The 6,331-nt window shown below is 40.2% G+C and overlaps 1 protein-coding gene across 1 annotated transcript in view; it reads right to left on the reverse strand.

Moving 5' to 3' along the window:
• The window catches only part of cdh6 (cadherin 6), a 119,543-nt gene extending 114,021 nt beyond the window's left edge, over nt 1–5,522 (reverse strand). The window contains exon 1 of the mRNA XM_042498026.1: nt 5,447–5,522. The gene's annotated coding sequence lies outside the window, so the exon portion shown is untranslated. The remainder of the gene's footprint in view (nt 1–5,446) is intronic.
• Nucleotides 5,523–6,331: the final 809 nt, after the last annotated feature.

Raw genomic sequence — 6,331 nt, forward strand, 5'->3', positions numbered from 1 at the left:
CTGCCTCTGCTTGCTGATGGCTTCACTGACTTCTGCTGTGATTATGTACAGATGTTTCCGTGCCTGGCTCCAGGTTATCGCTGTGAACTTTTGACTGCATGACTGACCTGACTGTGTCCAGGCGTAAGACTACAGGTGACTGAGCTTCTGCCATCAGCGCTCTGTGGCTCTGCAACTGCCACTGACTCAGTCTTCTTCCATAAATCTCTTAAGATAAGTTATATTTATTTGTTATTACCAGTTGCCTGGTATTCTACTTAATTTTCTCTCCCTACTTCTTTAATTTGCAATATCTTGTATTGTTTCTATTGATGCTCTTCATCCTTCAATCATCCAATTAATCTTTGATTTTTTTTTTGAAAAGCTAAAATTATGTTTGACCAAAGACTACATCAAATAATTTCTTGCAATTTGCAGAATTTCTTGCCAAGTTGCTCACTGCCTTTTGCCCATGTTTTTTTTTTCAAAATAATTCTAATTTACCTAGATTTCAACTCATTTGCTAAAGGCTGAAAGGCATCTGAATGCAGCACATGGAAAGTGATTTTGTTCCAGGTTTTATGGATTTAACTCCTGCTTCTCGCATATTCTGGATGACATTTTGATGAGATTGAAAGCAATAGAAACAACGTCTTTATGCTTTTGGTTTTTGCCGATATTCTGCAACTTTGACTTTGGCATGTTGTTCGACACTAAACTGTAAAACGTGCATGTTGATGAAGTGTTAATCACGGGCCACGAACCGTGGCAGTCCGCCAAACTTGGGGAGTTTGGCAGAGTTGATGATTCATTTTCCATAGTCAAATAGCCGGTGGTGTCAGCAAGTACAACAGCAGTTCTGTCAGCATGCAGCTCCAACAAGGTCTGCTATTGACGAGAAGTGCTTTGCTTCAGATTAAAGACAGTAAAGGTTGGGGTCAGGACCACCCTGGGATTTAGATCCAGCCTTCCAGGCTAAACTAAGAGGAAACAAGGTCCCTATTGTAGTTTGGAGAGCTGACCACTGAGGTCACAAACAATACATGGTGGTACATGCTGGCACTGTAGGAGAGGCTTCCTAAGCCAGCATCTCTGTCTGTATCAATGTCACACAATTGGCTGGACCTTTAATGAACTACTAAGCACAGCAGCTCAGAGTGGGTGCTCACAGAATTAACTGCAAACGGCATCTATTAATATTCCTGTTTTTTGGCAAGTACATCTAGAAGGACTAGACTTTTTACAAATTGGCAGTGTCTTCTGGTAAATTTAGCATGTTTACTCTTCACAAGAAACTTCTGTTTTAATCCAATTATAATGTATAGAACATATTCACAGTGGTCACTGCAGCCTGCCAGAGCATGCTGCTGGGAAAGGATGTTGTTGGATGAGTTGTCCTGGTCCAGACCTTTAGCCCTTTGAAACTTGTGCAAATTGGGTTGATTTCTTTCCAAAACATGGGGAGAATGCGATAAGCAACTGAACAAGAAAAGGCCCAAAGATTAGCAAGCACTTAGTAAAAAGTTACTAGAAAATTACTTGAAAATAAGCAAAAGAGATAAACTAAAAGAGGAATTTGAAAAGACAAGTGCATCTGACAGAGGATGACATGGATCGATGTTTTCAGTTTGCAACGATATGTGATCAGTGCTCATACATCATTGCTGATATATTGATCCAGTTCAATGGATCGTCATACGCCTATTTCTCACTGCACTAAAAACCTACTCATTCTAACATTTTGTTTTTTAATGTCATGGAAAATTTACGATCGCTTTTCACACCAAGGTCACACGACTCCTCTATAGTCACAGGTATTATTAGCTCCGCCTCTGATCAGCATTTATGGAAACACAACACCTACATGAATGCACTAATCCTAACTCCTTAACCAGCAATTTGCAATGACACGCTGAAGCTAAATACATCCATCTCTTCCCAAGCAGCACTAAAAAATTGTTACAAATAAGTCTGCCCCTAGTTTGAAAGAGAGACTGAATAAGTAAGACATGACGAGAAGTAACCACCATTAAGTTTTTGCAGACCCCTGTCCATGCTGCTCTCTGCTGTTTACTAGCCTATTTACCTGCTCGTCTGCTGCAGTACACACAGGGAAAAGAGTCTATGGCCAGTTTTTAGGTTTACCCATGTTTAAAAATCCCATGTACACGCCCTAATTTTGGTGGGAAAAGGGGTATCAGACTGACGGTGGAAACAGAGTGCAACAATGTGACCATTCTGCCTTCTATCAGGCAAGAGTATAAGAGTAACACACAGACAAAACCTCACAGTTAAAAAAGCATGCTGCCCAGCGGCAAGAATACATTCCTAATTCCCGATTCTTTAGTCAAACTAATAGTTACAATAAACCCATTCTGAGCCAACCGCCCAGCAGGAGACTTGTTTCTCTCACTCTTTGAAGGCTGTAAGTTCAGGGCTGTTTGGCTGCACAGAGGTCACACCTGAGTTAATGAGGAATGTTTGTGCGGACTGACTCAAACCACGAAACAGGGAGGATGAATGCTAACAGGAAACCCCACAATCCTACAAAGTATAAATCAATGATCTCAACGTGGGGTCCAGGCTTGGAATTCCAATGGTCTGCTGGCTGTTTCCACGGATACATTTTTAGGGGTTGAGAGTTGAATTTCACTGTTGTGCATGTTCCTATTATTCTACAGAATCAGTAATTGAACAAATCATAACCAATCTCTCCACTAGTGTATGCATATATTGGCCCAGTGTTGATGTGCTGTTAAAAACCCAGATAGTCAAGTCACCAGATATTTCCTCCTAGCTCTGACTGAGCACTTTCAGAGGTATCAGTCAGAAAATCCGAAAATGAGTGACCACAGCTGCATTATCCTGCTTTCAACCTCAACTTTCATGAGTATTTTGTCAGCGGAGAGAGTTTTATGATGACTAACTAACCCTTTCAAAGGCTTTCACACCATAGGAAAAGACAAATTATAAGATTAATTTAAAAAATCCTGAATACCTTTGGAAATGGTCATTAACACTTTGAAACATGAGAAAAATGGCTTGGTTTCTTTCAAAAACATAAAAAGAAGGCAGTGGGTAACAAAAGAGCAAATGACCCCAAAATTAGCAAGAACTTAGTAAAAAAGTACAAGAAAATTACATATAATTTAGTTTAAAAGATGAAAAAGAAAGCAAAAAAACAACAAGGTAAACAAGTCTTAGAAAAAGTGATTAAAAATATAGAATATTTAAAATTCATAAAATGTATATAGTCTATAACATAATATTAAAAACATTGAATTGTTGTAATTATAATATAGTTTTGTTCCCTAGATATTTATCCTTACTTTTTTTTAAGTTGTTTTTTTAACACTAATTTCTTGCAGTTTGAGGAACATTTATTACTACGATGCTCATTGCCTTTTTACATGTTTTTTTTTAAAGAAATCACACCAATTTTCTCAGGTTTCAGAGTTTGAAATACTTGTGAAAGGCATCTAAAAGCAGCACAAGAAAAGTGATCCAGATGTCAAAGAGTTAAACAATAAACATACAGTGTAAAAAGATGTTGCCCTTTCTCTGTTTTTGCAAAACATGTGACAAACCCCCCTCTCTCAGAGGTAGAGAATTTGGAATCATTTTCTGTGGTTTAGCCTTTATTGTAATCAACACTGTTGCTACACAACTGCCCAGATGTTGGAAATCCCACCCCTGCGGCACGCCAAGCAGGTCATCTCCAACACTGACCCAAACCTGCTGCCGTCAACATGCAAGCTGTTCAGTCTAAGACAAAACACACGTTCGCCAGCCAGCTCTGACCCGAGCTGACAGAGCTTCATCAGCAGCCACCAGATACAGAGAGTCACAGACACACGAGGCAGAATGAGCTAAGACCAAGGAGGGAAGCAATGCTGGAATCGCTTTTCAATGTAAAAATGATGTGGGTCACATGTGGGTGTGATATTTCAAATGGCTGAAGAGACGCAGGGACATGGATGTGAAAAAAATCTCTTTAACCCTTTGAAACATAGAGCCACATCACTTTCCTTGTGCTGCTTTCAGATGCCTTTTACAAGTATTTCAACCTTTGAACCATAAACAAATTGATGCAATTTTTTTCAAAAACATGGGGAAAAGGCATTTGGCAACTTGGTAAGAAATCCCCCCCCCCCCCCATTTTTTTCAAAAAGCTAGGGGAAAATGTCTGGTAAAAAATAAATAAAGGGAAAAACTATTTCATAATTAATGTGACAAAATCAGTAGAATTAAAGCACATTTTTTCCAAGTAATTTCACTGTCCCTTGTTTTTTTTGTTTTTTGTTTTACAGATTTTCTGGTATGTGTTGTACTCTCACTTCCTAATTTCTTGCTACATTCTGGGTCATTTCTTCTTGTGTTGTTCATTGTCTTCCTCCCATGTTTTTGACAGAAACCAAGCTAATCTGCCTTTAGGTTTGAAAGGATTATATCCTTTGATTAGATGCTACCTTCACGAAAGGGAAGGATCAAGATGGAGTCAGAGAAGGAGAGAGAGAGGGAGGGAGTTGAAAAAGACAAGAAAATGAGTCGGAACGGATCAGCATCACTCCATTCTGCGCCGTACTCTCTGCCTCTCTCTGCTCAAACCACAAAGACTGATATAGAAAACTAACAGTGTCATTAATGTTTCAAGCTTTTCTCACTGATGAAGTCCAGAATATCAAACTCACTGAGCCACAAGATTTCACCCACTTACAGAAACATCCATGTTGTTATAATAACACGCAAATTTACATTTCAGATAGAAAACAAACACTAAACCAAGACAGAAAACTTCCACTATAAACACACAAAGCGTCGTTTCAAGCGACCATTGTAACTGCAATTAACGCGTCTTATTTTAACCTATTTAAAAATAGATCCCAAATAACATGTAGGTGGCATGTGGAGCTCGCCACGCGCATTTATTACGATTCGTGAAAAAAGTACAAATAAGTCATTCATAAAAATGCCACTAATTTATTCAACATTTATTTATGATAACTTCCATACACATTACTGGTTTCTACATTTCTGTTTATGTTAAAACAACGACAATCAGCGCTCCGCGAGACCTTAACTTCGTCAATGGAAAAGAGAGGCAAAAAGAGAAAATATTAATAATTTTAGTAAGAATATGTCTCTTTTTTTAATATTTATACAGCGTGGGATTTCCAAAAACTATCCCCAAAAGCGGCTGAAGAAATCCTGATATGGAAAAAAAGTTCCTAACTACCTTATATTTCCTCACTTGTATCATCAAACAGCCTCACTCGGTGCCCGCGTGCCCTCCGTCACAGTGCACCAGTGACATGCTGCAAAAGACTCCGTGAAGAGAAGAGCTTCTAAATGATGCTACCACTACTTTGGCAAAAAAGAGACCAGGAAACAGGGAAATAGCAGTGGTGTGATGTGTTGAGAAGCCGCTGCAGGGAGCGAAAAAACAGCGCAGAGCAAGTTGACTTACCGCTGAGTGCCGGGGATGAGGCGAAAACCAGAACAACCAACAGCGCATCCAGCGGAGCCCGACTGCTCTCTGCCTGTCCCCCCCCCCCCTCCCCTCCTCCTTTCTTCTCTCTCTCTCTCTCTGTCTGTCTCCCTTGCTCTCTCTCTCTCTAGTCCCGCCCCACCTCCCCCCCCCCCCCCATCCACCCCACCAAATTGAGGAGTTGAAATGGCTGCTGATTGGTCATTACAGTGCCGTCGGCGATTAAAGGGACATACGCGCGCTCACACGCACGCGAACAGACACCACGGGCTCCATCTCCATCCCAGCTCCAGCCAGCAGTTTCAATCAGCCCTCATTTTCAGGAGCCAGCTTTCTTAAGGAGAAGTCCGGCTCATTTAGAGAGCTTTGCAACAAGTAGCTCCTTATGAAAAGGCCTGTGTGGTTTTGGGATGGCTGGAATAGGCAGGAGCTGGAGGATCTCAGTCAGTACCTCCAGTCTGCAGGTCTCACAGCTGAGGACGGCTGCTCCTGCCTGCAGACTTCTCTGAGGCGCAATGACACTCTGAATGTGGCAGGGTTACAGTATTCTGCACCATTAAAGGGGCACTAAGTAAGTTTGTATTACTACAACAAATTGCTGGAAAAATCCAGCCAAATTCTTACAGTAATGTAGGTTTTTGAAAATACAACAAATACTGCAAATTTAGATGCTTTTTGGAGACAATATCACAAATGTGTTGAATTATTTTTTATTGACACTGTAAAATAATGGTCAGATGCTGGTAACTGCATGTCATTCAGCAAAAATCTGTGCTGTTATAACTTGCTGTAAAAATACGAAATAATTCTAATAGCAGTTTTTCCAAAATACAGTGAAAAACTGTAAATCTAGTTGCTTTTTAT

This window comes from Plectropomus leopardus, chromosome 12 (assembly GCF_008729295.1).
Source record: "Plectropomus leopardus isolate mb chromosome 12, YSFRI_Pleo_2.0, whole genome shotgun sequence".
NCBI classification, from domain to species: domain Eukaryota; kingdom Metazoa; phylum Chordata; class Actinopteri; order Perciformes; family Serranidae; genus Plectropomus; species Plectropomus leopardus.